Genomic DNA, 20,620 nt, shown 5'->3' with positions numbered 1-20,620 from the left:
TGTTTATTTCCAACACTGGTAAAGTTGATGGTTTGTGAGTGTTTAGTTGGTTGGATTTGAAAAAGAGCTTTGGAGAAGCATATGGCAGTGATGCCCAAGGTGAATGGGAAAATGTTGGATTAGTTAGTTGCCTGAGTAGAGAAGACGTGTGTGTGTCATACCCATGTTTATACCACTACCTAAGGAATGCAGAGTCATGTGGAAATTGGATATGGTTTATCAACCAGGCATCTCTACTCAAACCATTCCCTACCCCTCATCAAAAAATAGACAGTAATTTTCCTGGCCCTTTCCCCACTACTAAAAACTCGTTGCACTTGGCCAGATCTGATTTTGCTTTTTCTCTCAGGTACATGGATAGAGAGCTTGGTTAAGAACTTCTGCTTATTGAATTATTGTATAGATAATTGATTCATCATCTTGAAAATAACACTTTTTTTTCCCCACTGGGACATAGGCTGTCCCTGCCTTTCAGATACATACTGTGATCAGAAACATAGTCATCACCAATGAGCCTTCAACCTTAAAGAGAAAAAGCTTGTTTCTCTCTTGCCATTGGGTCTGCTTGTCACAGAAGCTAGAAAATGTATGATGTGGTGCTTCTGTCTTGGGGGTCATTGAGAGTGATTGATTGGAGGAGGGGAAGAAGGGAAGTGAACAACTAAACAGACTCAACTCTGTCCAAGCAAATGACTAAATGACTCCAACTGTGACCAAGTCGGTGGCTCCGGGAGTACTTGTACAATGAGCGTGCACGGTGGTTCACATTCCACATACATTTATTCATTCAAACAGACGGAGCTTTTAGGAGCTATGCAGTCTTAGGGGAAGACACAAATTTAGGACTCACCCCAAAGTGGGTGCAGCACAAGTGCCGAGAAGACCTGAGGCTCATCTACAGTCAGCAGCTGCTTCCTCTTTTAACATGAGCCAGTAGATGGAGTTGTTTTCCCTGGGCCTCAACTGGCCTATATTAGTAAACTATAAAGAAATAAACTCAAAATGACTTTGACAAGAGGAGATTTATCAGAAGGCTCATGTAACAGTTAAAAAAAAAAAAGGGCTCAACAACTCAGCCACAGGAAGGGCAGGGAGGGTATCAGATATGAAGGAACCAGGAAAACCCTCCCTCATCCCCCCCTCCGCCACAAGCCTTGTCTCTGGCTGACTGTAGAGAGGCTCTCTCCTCTCTCTCTGCAGGTAGGGGTCGTCCCCACCATGGTGGTGCCACAGCCTCATTTCCCAGCTTCCATCCCTCTTTCACTGTCTTGACAGGCTCAGCCTCTTAGCTGGCCATCAAATTTTGGAGTTCCTCGATGCTCTTTCATAGGTCCTCTGACTTCCTCCCCCAAAGATCTTATTCATGCCCACAGTTTCAATCACAATCTTTTGGGAACTAATTAATATGGGAACTTAGAGGGTTCCCGTATTTATTCTCCAACACAGACCTTTCTCTAAGCTCTAGGCCTATGTATCCAAATGCCTACCTGGCATCTATGCTTTGGTATCTCAAAGGCATCTGAAACTTTTTCCTTCTTTCTTGGTAACAAAATCCCCATGTTGTTGAAAGTGGCAATGTATCTCGCTGAAAAGACTACTTTTTTTCAGCTTCCCTATGCAGTCAGGGAATGGACAAGGAGAGATACGTGGAAGTAATTAAGTTGAGGCTTCTAGGGAAAATCCTTTACAAAAAGCTGACTCAGCTAGAAGTTTTGCCGTTTTTGCCCTGATGTATTCCTCCTCCTTCTGTCTGAAATGTGGTTGTGATAGCTGGTGCTAGAGCAGTCATCTTGAGAATATGAGAAGAACTTGAAGATGTAAACAGCAGAGAAAATTGTGGCAGAAGCCTGTGATAAAAATGCCTACTTTCTATCTAGAACTTTTAGGTGAGAAATGATAAATTTCTGTCTTACTATTACTATAACTAGAACCAAACACAATTCCTAACACATAGTGACCTTTTGCTGTGCCTCCATTCTTATCTGGCACCAGGCCCCACTCCACCCTTCTCCCTCTTCTCAAGTCATGCTGTCCTCTCTCCTGCCACGTGGTCTTCCACATGCCACTCCCAGTGCCTAGATCTCAGCTCAGCCATCACTTCCTCAGGGAAGCCAGGCTTGACCAACTTTACCAGGTCAGTTCTTCCATCGTAGGCTCTCAGAGTACTACCAGCCTCTTCTTTGTACTAACTGTCCCCATTTGTCAGTTTACAGTCTAGTGGAAGGGACTCATATCTGTCCTTCCTACTAGTTGGCAAGCTTCATGGAGGCAGGGCTCTGTCCTGTCCTTTTTTTTCTTTTGAAAAGAAACTGCATTTCTTTGGAATCTTTTTTTTTTAATATACATTTTTGGGGGAGGAAGAGATAATTAGGTTTATTTATTTTTAGAGGAGATACTAGGGATTGAACCCCAGACCTTGTGCATGCTAAGCATGTGCTCTGTCACTGAGCTATACCCTCCCTGCTGTGTCCTTTCCTTTTATTACCATTATATCCTTTATACCTAAGCACAGTTTTATAATAAGTACTCACTCCCAAAAAGGAAAATGAATGCACCAGAAAGGAGTTACTCAGGTCTCTGGTCCATATTTTAAAAATCATAGGGAAGAATTCTGCTGGTTTAGTTAGGGCCCATTTTCCCTCAGGCCAAGAACAGGGTCTATAAAAACACAGTATTTACACCAGAGAAATGGGCAAACAAATCACGTGTTTGGATTAGAGAAAGGAATGATTCCAAATGAAGGGGAAAGGGGATAGGTACATGTAACAATAAATGTTACAATGTTAAGGCCATCTTTCATGCTTATTGTAACCTGATTTTACCTGGAGGGAAAGAAGGAGGAAGGAGGGTTCACAATACAATTTGACTCAGGCTTGCGTGTCCTGAGAGGGGACCTGGTCCCCAAACTATTGTGTGTAATAGAGGGACCACCTTGGTACCTTCCCTCAGGGTCTATTCTCCATTCATTGTCAATAGATTATGACAAAAAGAATGAAAATTCTTTTTTTTTAAAAAAATTCTTGTTTTATCCAATTTTATGACTTTGATTTAATTAAACAAACATTTAAATATATTTTAAATGTTCACTTAACTCAAAGTCCTTCCCCTTCTGACCCCTGCTGCCCTTTCTGACTTCCTCCTATTTCTCGATGCCTGAGCTCAGCCCTGCCTCAGGGACTTTGCACCACTGTTGCCTCTGCCTGGAACTCTCTGTTCCCAGATCTTGGCAAGCTTGGCTTCTGGGGAGGCCAAGCCAGCAGGGCTGCTGTGCATACCTCTTCAGTTTGTACACTGCATTAAGGTGCTGGACTAAGTGCTTAAGTTTACTTCCAGTGCTGCCCACCAAGCCGTGTGCTCTGAGGAAGAGGTGTATTTTTCTTCACCAAAGAGCATCCTGTAGCAAATCAAAGGGTCTTTGGGGTTGCATCTGGCCAGAGGGGAGATCTTTGTCTAATTAATGCACAAGCCAGGTAAGGCTAGTGGTGGCCTGTGCCTACAGGGCCTCCTCATTAGAGCTGGAAAATGCTTTCCTCTCCTGGATGATGACCCTGTGGCTAAACTGACACTGATGCTGAAAGCCATGAAGCTGACTGAGGGTGCAGGAGAGAGCGCAGTGGGGCGATCCTGGATGAGAGCTCTGGCTCCACCCAAGTCTGGGCTGTTTTGGTTTAGTCTCTTCTTCACATCGTGTACTTCATTGTCCCACAGTATAAACTGAGCTCCTATTCTGTGCTAGGAAGGGATTCATGGGGACCATGCTCTGCGCTTTGGGAAGTCAGACTAGAGAGAAGGAGATACAGGTCAAATAATCACATCGGTGACAATTAACATTAAACCATGATGCCCAGGATGGAGAAGGTGAGTCGGGTTTTGATAGCTCAAGGTAGGAGGATTGGGAAGACTTCCTTGAGGTAGTGATTCAAGCTGAGAATGGAAGGATGGATGGGTTGGAGGTGACAGGGCAGAGAAAGGGTGGGGCCAGATGTGGAAGGTAGCCTGATCCAGAGAAGAGCAGAGCCCTGGGCCTCCCTCTGAGAGCAGGTCACTCTAGTGCCCTAAGGTGTTTCAAACAATGCTTTTTGGCTTTTAAGAATAAGCTGTTACTCATCACTGAGGCAACGTTTGCAGATCATTCTGGTAAGTCACCTTTCTGGTTGCAGAGAGCAAGACTTGGTGGTGTGCTGGAGCAGGCTCCTTTCTGCTTGCGGGAGCTGATGGTACACATCTCTGCCCAGCTCCACACTCAGTGACATAGCATTGCTAGGTTGAAATTGGTTATTGGGGGAGTATTTACACCAGAGAAATGGGCAAACAAATCAGGGTTGTTTTTTTTTTTTTCTCTTGAAGAGACGATGTTAAACATTTAGTGGCATGCCACTGAGCGTGAACCCCTTCTCAGCCCTAGAGAAGTTACCCAGTTTCACAGAGAAATGTAAGTTTTCTTGAAAGGTTGGATTTATGGCACAGTGACTTGGTGGCCTTTGGATTCTGTCTGAGATAGCTGGAAAAAGAGACCGCTGCCCTACTAGAGATTGGCGTGTGATTTCTGTCACTCATGAGTGTTTCTTGGCAGTTGACTTTCAAGAAGCAGAACCTCATAAATGCTGTAACTTGAGGGTAATAGAGGTGGTTGGACTGGGCCACTCTGCACTGCTTGCTGACTCCCTCCATGGTTGGAGACTGTTACCAGGTCCAGGGGGCAAATAGTAAGAGCACCCAAGACCTCATTTCCTCCCCTCTGTGGATAAGCAGTTGGTTCACAGCACAGGGAAAATACAGATTATGGGTGTAAGTCATTCCCCTGCTTTCTACCACCATAGTCATAGTTTGGGAGGGCTTGATGCAGATGGTGAATCTCCTGACTCCTGACACAGTCATCCTCCTCACAGCATCCCATGCAGTGCCTGGCACACAGGCCACCTCTCTCTGGACACTGGCTTTTGAATCAATGCATCCCATGAAAGAGAACCCATAAAGTTTACAGAGCAAGATCCTCTCCTCACTCCAGGCCTTTGTTTGTCCTCATGCTTGCCTTTCTGGTAACTTCCATTTATGCTGCTAAACTCAGCTCGGGGAACTCTGAGAAGCCTTTCCTCGTCCCTGGAGACTGGGGTGCCTGCACTGTGCAGGGTATCCCCAGTTCCCATGCTCCCAGGTCCTTCTACCCACTCCGTCTCCTGTGAGTGTCTACATCTCATTCATCCTTCCAGACCTGGCTCCCGCCCAGTGTTTGGTACGAAATATGCCCAATAAATACTTAATGTGCAAACGAGGAGCTGAAGCTAGTGCAAACAAGAACTTAGACTTCTGGAAAGATTGGAGAAAGCCACACTTAACAAGCTCCCTCAGCATGTCAGGCGTATGAAAGGTAGCAGAATATGCCACCACAAAATAGGCAACTTTGGCATAAGGATTATTTTGAACTGCAGGCCATTGAGAAGAAGCAGCTACAAGAAAAGCTGTCTTCTCCCTATTTTCCTAAAAGCAGGACTGAAATTCATAGATGTGTCCTCTTCCCCTCTCTACCAGAAAGGACAGAAGTTAAGTCATTGGAAATACCTCTAGACCCTTAACAGCTCAGAGATGACACCAGAGGAATCTATTTAACAAACTTTACTAACAAGACTATCTTTCATTAGTTACGCCATGTATTTGCCTTCCCACAATTTGCAACCCCAGAAATTCAAAGTCCTTCTCCTTTTCTTGTCGCTTCTTTAAAAGTGTGTTGTTCTTTTGTTAAGGTGCTGCCTAAGCCCATGTTCTTACCACCCCTTTGAGTTATTCATCACTGGGTACTCCCATGTGTATGTGTAATGCATGCATTAATAAACTTCTGTTTCTCTCTTGTTAATCTGTCTTGTCAGTCTAATTTACAGGGCCCCAGGTAGAGAACCTAAGAGGGTAGAGAACCTAAGAGGGCAGAGGGAAGAAGATTTTTTTTCCTCCTCTACACATGGTACAGTGTCCTTAAATTCTTTTTGTGTGTATGTGTGTATATATATATATTTTTTTTTAATTGAAGTACGATCAGTATACTGTGTGTCAATTTTTGGCGTACAGCATAATGCTTCAGTCATATACGAACATACATATGTTCTTTTTCATATTCTTTTTCACCATAAGTTACTTGTCCTTACATCCTTACAACAACCCGTGAAGTTAATTCTGTTATTTCCATTTTACAGAGAAGGAACTGAAGATCAGAGCTATTAAGTAATTTACCCAGAGTCACACAGCTCAGTAGGCGGAGCTAGTACTCAGGTACAGATATGATTCTCTGCCTTCCACACACAGTGATTTAGCGTGGGATGCAACCAGACTACTCAACTGTGGCAATTAGAAACTGGTTAATCTAAAGATCCCTTTCTTTACCTTTTTTCCTTGCCTCTAATATTACAGCCTTCACTCCTAGGGGCTGATTTGCCTACACATTGATTCAATTTAAGCATATAGTACATGGGGGTTTATTTCTGTTGCATTTTTCACAGCTTTCCAGGGAACATTTTACTACATTTGTTCCATTCATTCCAAGTTCTTTAGGTTTATGATATGAGAACATGTACCAAGAAGCTAATAGAGCCAGTGAACACCTTCTACTAAAACTGTTGACCAGTGTGAGTAGGCCTATGGAAAGGACCCTGAAATCTGCATCTTAACTGGGCACCTCTGGTAGATTTTTTTTATTTTTTAGGTGATTTCAAGGACCTGTTTTAAATTTTAAGTTATAATTTACAGAGTTAAGTGCACAAATCTTGTGTATAGGTAGAATTCTTATGTAAGTATACACATTTAAACCTGAGTACAGCTGTCAGATCAAGATAGAGAAGAAAATTCCCCTCTAAGTCTTCTCAGAGATGACTACCACTCTGAATGTCACCATGGACTGGTTTTGCCTGTTCTTGAACCTCACAGATACAGAATCATACAGTTTATGCTCTTCTGTGTCTGTTTTCTGTCACTCACATTGTTTTTGCAATTTGTCCATGTCGTTATGTGTGGCAGTAGTTTGTTCCTTTTTTTTGCTGGTACATTCCATTGTATGAATGTATCCTAATTTATTTATGTGTTCTCTTATTGCTGATCCCTTAGATTGTTTTGTTCAGGGCTATTATGATTAAAGCTGCTTTGAGCATTCTTGTACTGATCTTTCGGTGAACATAGTTACTCATTTCTCTTGGGTAGTTACCTAGGAGTGAAATTGCTTCTGGCTTAAGGTTTGATTTCAGAGGTGGATGGGAGTTTATTTACCACCAGGGGCAAGAAATGCAGTGCTGAGGCAGGGCATCCGCAGTCACCACCCAAAGGAAGAATGCCAGGGCTGGGGCCTCAGTTGCTGATTTCTAGCTCATGTATTCTTTTTGTTTGTTTGTTTTGTCATTTGTCCTTTTTTTGGAATATATTTTTATTGAAGTACAGTCAGCTTACAATGTTGTGTCAATTTCTGGTGTACAGCACAATACTTCAGTCATGTAGGAGCACACATATATTCGTTTTCATATTTTTTAACCATTAGTTACTACAAGGTATTGAATATAGTTCCCTGTGCTGTACAGTAGAAACTTGTTGTTTGAGCTCATGTATTTTTAACAGATGATATTGCCCCCAAGGTGTTTTCTTAGGTGGAAGTGGGTGGGGAGGGGCAGAGGTATGTGGGGGGAAAAATCTTAGCCGTTACAGGGGCTCCTGGCCCTGAGATATGCTGATCTACAGTAATGTCATGGGGAGAAAGAAGTATCTGACAAGGCTCCATAGGGGTGATAATGAAAACAGTTTGGGGAACACTGGTCTAGCTAAGCCTAGACTCTCTCACATCTCCAAAATCTGTAACCTAAGACAGTCGGCACGTTTTTTGGTCCAGGAGGGTAACTTGGGAATAAGCAACACTACCCAGAGATGACCGAGGTGGAACACAGCCATGCTCCTGGGTGTGTGTTGGCTGGGGCTGGGCTGGGGGTGCAGGGACAGCCACACTCTGAAAGGACAAGGAAACCACCAGAGTCCATGAAGACCTTGCACTAATCAGCACAGCGGCCAACTGGCCCAGGAGAGGAAAAGTTTCTTTTATTAGCAGCTTTTGTTGAGGGAGGAAGTGATGAATGTCTCCACAGGCCCACTGGGTGTCACGTAAGATCAGATCTTGCCTGGAGGAAGCTCTGGAACCACAATGCCGCCACCACACTCAGGCTCCTCGGCCTTCAGCACCCATTGTTCTCCTTTAACTCACACGTGATGTTTCCGCCCCAGGAGGCCTTCCCTTGTGAGCAAATGGAAAGTCAGAAATCTGGAAAGAATGAATGCACCAGAGAGAAAGCAGACATCACTGATTGAGCCACGAGGAGACACATGCAGCCCTGATATGACTCCAGGCAGGAAGAGAGGGGGCTTGGAGAGAAGTCCGTGCTTCTGGGGAGCCCTCCACCCACTTCTTTCTGAGGGGGTGTGGTTAGCTGTAAGAAGGGCCCCTGGGCAGTGTATCCCTTTCTTCAGCTTTCTGTGCCTCCGTCTCCTCATCTGCAGAATGCGGGTAACACCTATGGCGCCTGCCTCCTAGTGTTGTTATGAGGGTAAACTAGTGAATGCATGTCGAGAGCTCAGAACACACTTGGGCTGCTGTCTCCTCTAAATGAGCAACAGCCTTGACTATTTTAAGAACTTTTAAAAATTATTTCTTGGGGGAACGTAATTAAGTTTCTTTCTTTCTTTCTTTAATGGAGGTACTGGGGATTGAACCCAGGACCTCAGGCATGCCAAGTACACACGCTTCTATTGAGCTAACCCTCCCCCTCCAGCAGCCTTCACTATTACTTATGATAACTGATCCCTGCCCTCAAGCTGCTCCCACACTAGGGAGGGAGCCACTTTCTAGTTTCTTACTCAACTAAAAGGCTGACAGGCAAGTATGATTTCAATACTTTACCTGTACCTCTCTAGACTTCAGGCAGGGGTATTGCTGCCCCCTTGGGGTTGTCACTTCTTGGTTGACTCTTTTCCCCCTCCCCTGGTCTCTCCCACTCAGCAGCCAGGCTCCAGAAGGGGGAGGTGGAGAAAACCACTGTCCTTGGGGTGGGGGCGGGGTACATAGCTCGGAGGAAATTTTGATTGAGCCCGATGACTCATGAGTCACTGAACATTTGGCTCAGCAGGGTGAGGTCGCAGCACAGACAGGGACCCAAGCTGAGGGAAACGGAGCTGCTCTCACGTGAGGGACGCTCCAGAGCCAGGGCGGCGGTGGTGGTCCGCGCACCGCACACACCGCGTTCTCCCTTTCCGTGTTACTTTGTTAGAAGGGATGTGACGAGCCGGGCTCATGCAGACAACAGGTAGGATTGGTTCATCTGGTGGTTGGCATGGCTTTCAGAGGCCCTGCTTATTTGTTCTGTGTCCAGTTTCCATAAGACCCTTCAACCTTTCTGGGAAGTCACTGGGTGCTTTATTCTAAGCATCACAGGTTGAGGACCCCAAGAAGCAGGCTCTGCCACAGAGATTTGCGTGCACATGGTTTTACTGGGGAGTGATCTCAAGATCAACACCTGCAGTGGGGAGGAAAGGAAGCAGGATGGACAGAGGGAATGGTGAAATTCCATGCTGTCACAGCACAGGCTTCATCTGCTGTTGCCAGCTCTGGAGCTAGGATGGACCTTTACAGTGGACCCAGGGCAGGGCAGGCTCTAACCCCCAGACTGACCGCTGGATACAGGCTGCTCTGGAAAGGGGCAGGGTGGCCTTGGGTGTGGTAGCTCTCCTGGGGCCAGAGCAAGCCCTGAAGATGCAGTGGTGAGCTGCTGGCTGCCAGCACTCCCCCAGCAGAGGGGGGAATGCACACCCCGTCCTGAGGGGAGAGCGGGGCAAGGGACCTCAGCATCCAGCCCACTGAGCGCCGGCATTAGACCTTTCTACCTTTCGCCACTGTTCAGATGCTTCCCATTTTCTAAGACCTGCAGAGTAGAGTGACCATGGGTATAGATAGGTTTTAGAGTCCGACAGACTCACATTCAAGTCCCTATTTCTGCCATTCATTTGGCAATATTTATAAAGTATATTTCAGGTGCTGTTCAAGGCACTAAAAGTACAAAAGTGGTAACACCCCTCCCTCTGAGCTTGTATTTCATGGGTGGCAGGGAGACTCAGGCAATTAAAGAAATGTACACTTAATGTCATATATATGACGTATGATATCTATTATATAAATTATTATGTATGATATTGTTACATATTGTACAAGTTACATTGTATATAATGATTAGTGACATGGGAAAAGTCAGCAGGGTGTAGGCGGTAAGGGAATGATGGTGGGAGTGCTGTTTTGCATGGAGGTCAGGGTCTTCCCTGGGAAGATGTGATGTGTGGCTGTGCAGAGACCTGGGGAGCGTGGGTTTCAGGTGGAGGGAACTGTGGTGCAAGGGCCTCAGGAGGGAGTGTGCTGCATGTTCCCAGAGCACCAGGAGGCCAGGATAGAGGGGAAGAGGGTGGAGGTGTGGAGAAGGGGGTTTCAGGAGCAGGAGATAAAATCAGAGAGGGTCTTGGGATCCAAAGCAGGCAGATCTATGGAGACAGAAGGCAGGTGCCTAGGGCGGGGGCGGGGGGAAGATTGGGGAGCGATGGCAAGCAGAGGCAGAGTTTCTTTTTGAGATGATGAAAGATGATGAAAGTGTCCTAAAATTTATTGAGATGATGGTTGCACAGCTCTGGGAATATGCTGAAAGCCACACATTGTACAGTCAGCAGGCAAGCTGTATAGTATGTGAATTCTATCTGAAAAAGCTATTTAAAAAGTCAGAGCAAGGAGAGGGTATAGCTCAGTGATAGAGTGCATGCTTAGCATGCCAGAGGTCCTGGGTTCCATCCCCAGTACCTCTGTTAAAAACATTTTTTTTTTTTTTTTAAAGACCAGAGCAGTGACTGACAGGAGTCTGCATCAGGCAGGGCCTGGGAGGCCCTCAGAGGATCGGAGGTGGGACACTGCTGGAACGTTTTAGGCAGGGGAGTGGAATGATCAGATTTATGTTTGAGAAGAACCTCTCTGCTGAGAATGGGCTGAAGGGGGCAGGCGGGGAAGCAGGGAGATGATAAGGAGCATCTGGCAATAATCCAGGTGAGAGGTGCTGGTTGCACCCGGCAGGTGCTGGAAGCAGGGGAGTAGGTGGCTGAATTTAGACTCCCTTTGGTGGTGGAGCCGACAGGACCACTGGAGGTGGGTGTGTGAAAGAGAGGAGTCAGTGTTTTTGAGTCCCAGCTGGTAAAGTGGAGCCGCCATTTACAAGGATGAAGTCAACTGCGGGAGTGAAACATTTTGGGGAGGAAATCAGGACTTTGTGACTGTGTGCTTTTGGGAGGTCTATTAGAGGTGCCACAGAGGCAGTGGGAGCTGTGTCTTCAGTCCAGCGTGGGAGCACGCTGGGCTGGAAAGGAATTCTGGGAGTTACCAGCATATTGATAGATTTTATTCTTGAGGTTGGATGAGACCCTAGGGAGGAGTAAAGGCACAGGTGATGGCCAAGTGTCTGAACCTTTGAGCCTTAGTTTTCCAAACTCTGGAAGACCTCCCGTGCGTGGCTGTTGTGAGTGTTGGCAGATACACAGTGAATGAGGCGCTCCATGGACAGTAGCTCTCACCCACTGCCTTTTTCATCTCTGAGTTCCTCGGGCAGACTTATTGTCTGCTTAGTATCTTCCGCCTTATTATTTAACTTCTTTGTCCAGTTCAGTACTGAGCACTGACTGAAGTCAGCCATGCTGCTGGGAACATCAGCTACCTAACATCCTGGCTCCCACTGTCTACCCTGTCAGGATGTGCCTTCCAGTGGAGAAAATATAAAACCCCATCAAACTAATGATAATGTATGGCAGACGTCAAGGCTGTAATGGGTGCAACACTGGGCTGGGGGTGGGGAGGCATTAATTCAGATGGGAGACATTTGTGAGGACCTCACTAGGGACGCAGAACATGAGCTAGAGCTTGAGAGTCGAAAAGGAGTATTTTGGGGAAAGATGGTGGTGGAAGGGAGGGCAACCTACCATGGCTGTGGCTGAAGCATGGTGATGGGATAGAGGGATCTCAGGCTGGCTCGAGGTCAGATTGGAGGAGTTGGGAGAGAGAACACTGTTCAAAAAACCTGCACCCATGGGCACACCCAGAACTGCTGCCCTCTGAACATGGGGCCTTTTGGTTCCTCTCACTCTTAAACCCATCACATCAACCCATCAGCTTCATTGAGGCTGCCTACCGTTTTCTACCTATCCAGTCATGACCTTCCAGCTACCTCTTGTTCCCCTCCTGTGGTTCCATCACTGTAGCCCGTCTCTTGCTGGCATCCTCAACTGGTTAGCTGCTTTGGCTTTCTACTCCATCATCGTATAGACTCCCAGTCCTGGTCATTTCAGTAACCTCTCTCTCTTCTGTTTCAGGTTGTCCAAGTAGCTAGACAACATTTTCTTAACTGTATATTGCAGTAGCTTCAACTTTTTTTTTTTAATCACCAATGTCAGTTGAGCCCTTAAAAGTAATGGTCCATTCTTTCATGCATCCTTAGCCAGCCAAATTTCCCATCTTCCACTGTGGCCACGCCAAACCTTTGCTCTTCTTTTCAATTTGCTCTCTGCACAGAAAGTGGAAGGCTTTCAGAAAGCACATGCTCCCTCAGATGTTTGCCTTCCCTACATGCAAACGTATCTACTTCTTAATAGTTATCTCTTGCTGCATTCAAAACCTTGTGGCTTAAAATAACAAACATTTATTATCTTTGAGTTTGTGGACTCTGGGTGTGGTTTAGTTGGGTGCCTCTCCTTTAAGGTCTCTCATAAGAGTGCAGTCAAGCTATTGTCTGGGGGCTCAAAGACCCTCTTCTAGGGTCACTGATGTGGGCCTTTACGTGGGGCCACCTTACACATGGCAACTGATTCCCCTAAGGGGTTGTGATCCAAGGGAGGGCAAGACAAGAGTGCTTAAGATGGAAGCCACAGTCTTTTTATAATCTAGTATCAACAGTGGCATACCATCACTTCTGCTGCATTCTGTTTGTTAGACGTGAGTCATGGGTAGGGGGTGGGGTGGGGAATAGCTAGTAGAGGGAAGGGAAATAGCTCAGTGGTAGAGCACATGCTTAGCATTCACGAGGCCCTGGGTTCAATCCCTAGTACCTCTATTTAAAAAAAAGTATCTCAAAATACATAAAAGGCTTGAATATAAAAAGTAAAAAAAAGAAAAAGAAGAAGTGAGTCAGTAAGTCCAGCCCCACTTAAGCAGAGGGGATTACACAAGGGCATGAATACTAGGAGGCAGAGGTCACTGGGGACCATCTTAGAAGCTGCCTGGCACCACTTCTGCCTCCTTTCCACGTTCCTACTCCCTGCCTGGGCTAGTTCCTCAACAGGTGCAAATGTTCCTGTCTTCTGGATGTAGCTCTATCAAGTATCCACTGTTGTTCTATTGGCTCCTTCTCAAACTTAATGCACCAAGTTAAAAATAAACCCACCCTCCACTTTGGTCTATGACCTCTGATTTCTCCCTCCTTCCCCGGCTGCTCTTCTTGAGAATGTGACCTTTATTCCTTGCATTCACTTCCACCTCCACAGCACTGCTCTGCTAAGGTCATCCTAAATGCCAGATCATATGGCTACCTTTCATTCCCAGCCTTACTTGACTTCTGCAGTCTTTAATGCTATTAACGCTTCTCTTTAGTGTCCCTTGCCTTGCTGATTTCACTTTTTCAGCCCATCTTTCTTCACTTACCCCTAAATCTGAGATTGTCCAGGCTTTTGCCACACTCCTTGGCTTCACTCCCTCTGAACCCCGCATTCAGTACTCCCAGTACCTCCATGCTCTGCTAACTGTTGTCGGAGCTGTGAATCTTAGCCTTCCAACTCTGAGGTGAAGGAAATAACACATCTTGACTTGGTTTAAATCAACTTCAGTCTGACAGTGGGCCCCCATTCTACTGTGCTGGCAGGAAATTAATCTCAGTGATTGTTGACTGTACCCCCTTCCACCCAGGGGTGTGTCAAGGTTGGCTCCTCCTGGGAGGCCCCTCTAGGCAAAGCCACTGGTCTTTGGTTCTGGCTGATAAATGCTGAGACATTCCCTGGTCTGGCCCCATGGTTCCTTCAGGGCCAATGACCTTGCTGCTTGGAGCAAATGGACTCTTGGTAAAGTGAGTGTCCTGGGCCTGGGATCCAGCCTTCCCAACTACACTGATCAACTGCCCTCATTGAGGACTTGTCACCTCCCTGGTGAGTTGACACAGTAATGTCCAGACCCCAGTCCTTGGGGACCTGCTGATGCTTCCCCTCTCCCCAGTCGAGGGTCGAATCTCTTCTCTCTCCTCTTGCAGCTCTCAAAGCCCCCGCCCCAGGAATACCAAGCACAGACTGCTGGATGATTGCTTTTTCACTCTGCAAGAACATCTCAGGAAAGGAACCACTCCAGGCCTGACCACCTGCTTGGAATGCAGAGGGGAGAAGAGTACAGCAAACAAAAAGTACACTAGTAGTGCTGGGAGTTTGGCAGTGGTTTCAATAAATAACACCTTCTCCTTTGTGAGTTTGTAGGAGACAGATGGAGATCCAGACATTTGCTTTATTACTGATAATGCTGATTGGAGACCATGGCTTTGGGTCTGCTCCAAGAGGCTCACTCTACAGACCACCCTACTGCAGTTCCAGGGAACCACTCAGCACCTGGAGGGATAGATCCAGATGGGGTGAGCCCTCAGGGCCTGACTGCACATGCTTAGTTCCTTCCCCAAGTGACCAATCAGATAAGCTGCCCCCCTTCCTGTTTCTCTAGTAGGAGAACTCGTCTCGTGAGATTAGGTCCCCACTCACAAATACCTGTAAATGCAACCCTGCCAACCGGGCTGTCCGGGCCTCCAGCCAAGGCCTCTCTCCTGGGCTCCAGGCCAGTGCGGGCATACTTTGGAGATACTGTGAGTTCAGTTCCAGACTGCTGCAATAAGGCGAGTCACACAAATGTTTTGGTTTCCCAGTGCATATATAAAAGTTAGGTTTACACTCTACTGTAGTCTCTTAAGTGTGCAATAGCATTATGTCTCAAAAAAAACCTTGATTAAAAAATACTTTATTGCTGAAGATGCTAACCATCACCTGAGCCTTCAGCAAGTTGTAATCTTTTTGCTGGTGGAGGGTTTGAAACATTGTGAGAATCACCAAAATGTGACAGAGACAGGAAGTGAGCAAATGCTGTTGGAAAAATGCCGACAGACTTGCTCAGTGCAGGGTTGCCACAAACCTTCAATTTGTAAAGAGTACAATATGCGCAAGTTTCAATAAAATGAGGTGTGCCTGTATTTCCCACTGTCTACTGCACATCTCCATGAGGATGAACTTGAGGCAGCTCAAACTCAACACAGCCAAAGCTGAGTTCATGACCCTTTCACCCCAACACTCCCTCTGTACTCTCAGAATTGATGGACGATACAATGTCTTCCAACCCAAGGGAAGTGGGAACTATCCTCTCCTCTTTCCCTCATCCAGTTTGTTAGCAGATCCTACACATCCTACCTCAGAAACCTCTCAAAACATATCCCCTCTCTGCTCCCCTGGCTTCCTCCCTCCACGTTTCTTAGCCAGACCATAGCAGGAGCCTCATCATCTCCCTGCCTCTCTCTCCCCCTCTCCCATCCACAGGTAGTGGGACTCTGCCTTTCTAGCCTCTTCTTACACCTCTTCCTCAAATGCATCCAGTACACCTTTCACACGGTCCTACTATAACATCTAATTTCCAGAACCTTCATCTTTTGCATGAGGTTTCCTCTGCATTGCTTCTCACCCTTCCACCTTTCCCAACTGTTTGTCTGCCTGGAAGACTCCTAATTGTCCTGCAACATTCTACCCCAAGGTTGTTCTTCCCTAACACCGTCCCTGACCAAGGCGGAAGTAGGGTCCCTCTGCTGTGCTCCCACAGTGTGGTGGAACCCAGATGTCTGCCAACTGTCTACCAGTCTGACGGGCCCTTCAGTGCAGGGACAGTTTCATTCTTGTTTGTGTCTTGGGTGGCAAACTCAGTGCCTGGTGAATGTTAGGGGCTCCATGAACATTTATGGAATGAATGGCTTCATGACTGTTGTCTTCCACTGGCCCCATCAACTCAGCCTGTCAGACTGATCTCATCCTTTCTTCCCTCCTTCCCCATCCCCTTCACCTGGTGACCTTGGTGCAGCTGATGGGCTCCGAGCTCACAGGGAGTTTAATGGTGCTTTCCCTCTGGTGTGCTCAGCTGGAGGCAGGAAAAGCAGGCGTCCCTGCAGGCGGTGAGTGGGCCTTGCTGGAGGAGTGGCTGCTTTTGTACATCCTCAGGGCCTCCTGCAGATCAGACTCAATCGCCTTCACTTCCTGTGCTCAGGGAGATTAGATACTGCCTAATCAACGCTGAGTTTTTTTTCTCTTCTTAATATTTGAAACTGCCGAGTACCAGTTGCCATCCTAGTGGGTGGCTTTCAGAAATCCCCTCTTTTCTGGTGTTTGACTTCTTGTGAGTTTTAAGAAACCAATCTGTTTGGAAAGAACCTGCACTTAGAAGTTCTTTGAATTGCTGTGAAGCCCTGGCAGGAAGTGACTTGGGATCTGGGCCAGGCAGTCTTGTCTCACTCCCAGGAGAGGCGGGAGTAATTAGGTGTAGTTATGACTGGGTAGGGTGTGGCTTTGGATCACTCCTGTGGCCATCGCTCCATGTCTGGCTAGTTTTACAGGTGTAGTCTCACCTGAAATCAAGAGGATGCTCATTGAAACCAGAGAGGTTCACGCTCTTTGAGTCCTGGCTGTTAGGTTCTCAGCTCAGTCTAACCTGTTGTAACCCTTAAGTAGACTGAAGAACAAGCCAGTGGAACTCTTTAAGAATTAAATGAGTTTTATGTACTTTCTCCAAATAGAACAACTGTTCTGTGTACGTTTGGAGAGGGACTTGGCGGCAGGGCAAGGGCCACTTATCGCCACGTCACTGGGTGGGAGGTGATCTAGGACTTCCGTCTGGCTGAGGTGACACAGACACTGGCTTCTTCGGATTCTTTGGATGTGTGTTTAGAAGTGGATGCCCATTCAGGGCCACGTGCCTTGCCTAGTGCATGATGTGCAGTTTTGTGTAACCCCCTTAATGCTTCAAAATTAATTAAACTTCACTGTGTGCCAGGGGCTTCTGGGTTATCTATCTCTTTTAATGCATTTAGCAACTCTTTGAGGTAGATTCTGTTATTACAACTGCTATTCTTGGAAAACTGAGGAACAGAGAAATGAAGTAATTTCCTCAACTTCTCTCAGTCGGAGCTGGAATCTGAGCCTAGGCTGTCCGAATGCAGAGCCTCTAAACCACTTCTCTGTGCTCTTCTGCTGAAACAGGTCTTGATAGATTCACTTTACGGATTGGTAACCTGGAACCCAAGGTCCTACAAGCAGTAAGATACGGGAGCAGAGATCTGTCTGTTCCAAAGTCTGCAACATTCTCTAACAGCATACTGGTAAGATGGTGGATATACTAGTTTAAAAGGCAAAAAGTTCTATAAGTCTTCTTAAAAAAGAAAAAAAGGTTGCCTCCCTTCCTCAGTCCTGGTTTGTTCCCTAGAGACATTTATTTTCAAGTCTTTTAAGACTTTTCTCCCATTATTTATTCCCAGTTACTATTTTTCTCCTATTATTTCTAACTAACATGCTTCCACTATGCTAGGCTCTTTGGTTTTGGATATTTTCCACTCACTGCTACTGAAGATGAGGATCTCACTCTCCTACACACTCCTTCCCAGTATAGGTACAATTTGGGGCTAGTTCAATATTCTCTACTTACGTTATTATGAGTTGGTGAATATTTATAGCTGAGCCATGTGATATACTGTAGACATATTTCCTTTTTTATATAACTTTTTGATTTCCCTGAAATGAATATATGTCATTAAAAAAAAATACTTGGTTGTTCTCAGACTCTGACAGAAGTGTTCACATCCTCGCATGATGATCAGGCATATCAAGTGAAACTTCATTTTCATTTTTCTTTTCCTGGTATTTTTTCTCCTGGATCTCTTTGCTTCCTGCTCTCACTTAGATTGATGGCTAAGGAATGCTACACATCTCTTATTCTGGGAGATTAAGTTTGTCTGTCCATCCTGTCTGTAGACCCTGCCAGTCTTTTGGAATATTTTCTTGTGACAGCTTCCCTGGGAGGCTTGAAGGGCAAGTGTTTAAGGTGGGAGAGAACAAAGCATAGGGGACTAAGTGTCCACTGTAGGTACACGGATGTGAGTGGTAGAGCCTAGGCAGAACTGGGCTCTCCTGACTCAGCCCTGAGCTCCAGGCAGGAGGCCACAGTGCCCCCTGCAGCCTGGCACAAATGACCATTGCTGCTGCTGGCCAGGCCTGCCTCAAAAGTTCCAGACTCCACAGAAGGCCAGGTGGCAGGGGTTTGATCCACACTTCCATCTAAATTCTTTCATAAATGCGAGATACGGTTGAGCACTAGACTTTGAATCATACTTCCTGAGTTTGCCGATTAGTAGTTATGCAGTTTGGAGCTGGTCACATAATCCCTGTCTCAATTTTGTTTGTAAAAACGAGAATAGTGCTATCTCATTAGGATCATTATAGATTAAGTGCCATAATGTTTTAAAAGGCATATCCTAAATGCTTAGGAAATGTTAAACACGTATAATTATGGTCTAGAATTCCTCAGGAGATAGTCATACTTTTACTATTGAACCCCAGTTCTCTGGTATTCTTGAGTCCCTGGACCATATTGGGATATAATATGAGCCCTGTGTACAACAGAATTTTCTAAATAATTTATGCATCTCACTCGAGCGACTCTTGGTCAGTAAGATATGCCTGTCATTCTTCAGTCTATACCCAGTCCACCCGCCAGGGATTGATTGACATCCCTTGGCCAGCTGAGGTAAGCTGACCAATACAAAAATAAATACCCAAACTTCCCAATTCTTGCCCTTTGTTGATTTTTGGCTTTCACAATTTTATTATCAATAGATAAAAAGATGTTAAGTTTTTTGGGGTGAGATTTCTCTGGGAGAAAGGAGTATCTGTCCTTCACCTGCTGTCTTTCCCGGCACTACCTGCTTTAACAGGTTGCATTCTAGAGCAGACTGAGTAAAGAAAGATGATCCAAGTCTGAGATGAACTTTTGGGAAGAGAACTAATGCACTATATTTCAAGTTGTAGGTCACAACTCTCGAGGTTGTGAAATCACCTTTGTGAAATTACAGCTAGTACCTAAAATATCAACCTGTATCTCGCATAGTAAGGAAAGTATTTTGTAAAACTTGTATTATATATGTGCATATACATACATAAGCCATATATACACACACATTCATGTATGTATGTATACATGTGCTGGCTTACAATATAAAATGTTTTTAACTAAGCTTTACAGTTGAGAAAGTTTGAAAAACATATCTTAATGATCGTCACTTGGAAAAAGTTGAAAAACGTGCCTTAATGATTTTCATTAAATTTTGTTTGATTCTGCATCTTAGTTCCTTCATCAGGCCTCTCTTATAGAAATCCTCTTCAAATTAAAGAGAAAAAAAATCAGAGCCAACCAACCAAATAAGATTTATGCATTTTCCTCTTCAGTATTTTCCAGGCACTCATTACATAAAGATTCTTGGATAAAGGTTCCTACTCTCAACTTAGAACCTCTCAGGGGAAAGCAAGTAGGTAAACTGACTATTATGCAAGCTAGATTAATTGAAATGTTAAAAAGTACAAGTAATATGTTAGGAAGGTAGGATGATTGACTCTGGCCAGGTTATCATGGAAGGACTTATGGGGCCATTAGGCTCAAAATGTCAATAGAGATTGGCAAGGAAAGGGTTAGAAGTGTGTCTTTTTAAGGAGTAATAAGTAAATATTTGGCTGGATCATATGGTTTGAAAGATAGTTTTTAGAACATGTGCTTTAAAAGCAACAAATTTTATCTTGCCCTTAATACCTGAATGCATTCAGATCTGCAAAGAAGCTGTTACAATGTTAATTTACCTCAGCATTTCAGCACAGTGTGGTAATTGTGTTGAAGTTCTATACCAGGAGCAGTGAGTTGCCCTGTTCAGAAATTTACACTCCAGGGATGGTCAGCTGGCACTCCAGTCAGTGTTCTTCACAAGTGACTGTTAGAAGTCCTTCTGTCATGCACAGCTCAATCAATACTGGAGGCTTTGCTTTAATTAGCTTAATAAATGTCAAGTGCGTTTCCACTGGTACCATGAGGGCTTGCTAATAATCTTGATGTACACGCAGACTCTTACTTGTGAATTTAAGTACTAGACATCAAGATATGCAGATTGGCTAAAAACAAGTCCCTGTTTATCAACAAGAATGTGACAAGCTCTGTGGCTTACTTCTGTGGACAGTACTCAAAAGCTGTGCTAAATGCACCTGGGTCCCACTATTAGTAGAGAATTTTGGTCACCTGATGTTGACCACAAGGATGGTAGAATTTTGCCCCCAGTATTTGCTACTGTTTGCTAATGTTTAATAAGATATCCTGTGTCAGGCAAGTTGAGGGTGAGCTTTGCTTTCATATTAAGCAGGTAGTGGATACTGCTATCTGCCAAAGGGTCTGTCAGTTTGAAAAATAAGTAGATGTCTGGTACTTCTGAGTTAGTCCCGA

At 45.3% G+C, this 20,620-nt stretch overlaps 2 long non-coding RNA genes across 7 annotated transcripts in view; one reads left to right on the top strand and one right to left on the bottom strand.

Annotated features, from left to right (window-relative positions):
• LOC106730475 overlaps positions 1-20,620 on the top strand; it is a 69,496-nt gene that overhangs the window by 37,173 nt on the left and 11,703 nt on the right. For 5 of the 6 annotated variants that reach the window (XR_004326355.1, XR_004326354.1, XR_004326351.1 and 2 more), the window contains one exon: positions 17,347-17,465. The exons of the other annotated variant lie outside the window; for it this stretch is intronic. This is a non-coding gene — a long non-coding RNA (uncharacterized LOC106730475). The remainder of the gene's footprint in view (positions 1-17,346; positions 17,466-20,620) is intronic. 6 annotated transcript variants of the gene reach the window in all.
• LOC116668998 lies at positions 7,630-17,306 on the bottom strand. Its single transcript, XR_004326357.1, has 3 exons — positions 16,157-17,306; positions 14,827-14,941; positions 7,630-8,281 (listed from the first exon to the last, which is right to left on the bottom strand). It is a non-coding gene; the product is annotated as an uncharacterized LOC116668998 (long non-coding RNA).

This window comes from Camelus ferus, chromosome 15, assembly GCF_009834535.1.
Source record: "Camelus ferus isolate YT-003-E chromosome 15, BCGSAC_Cfer_1.0, whole genome shotgun sequence".
NCBI classification, from domain to species: domain Eukaryota; kingdom Metazoa; phylum Chordata; class Mammalia; order Artiodactyla; family Camelidae; genus Camelus; species Camelus ferus.
This window is presented reverse-complemented; position numbering and strand designations above follow the sequence as displayed.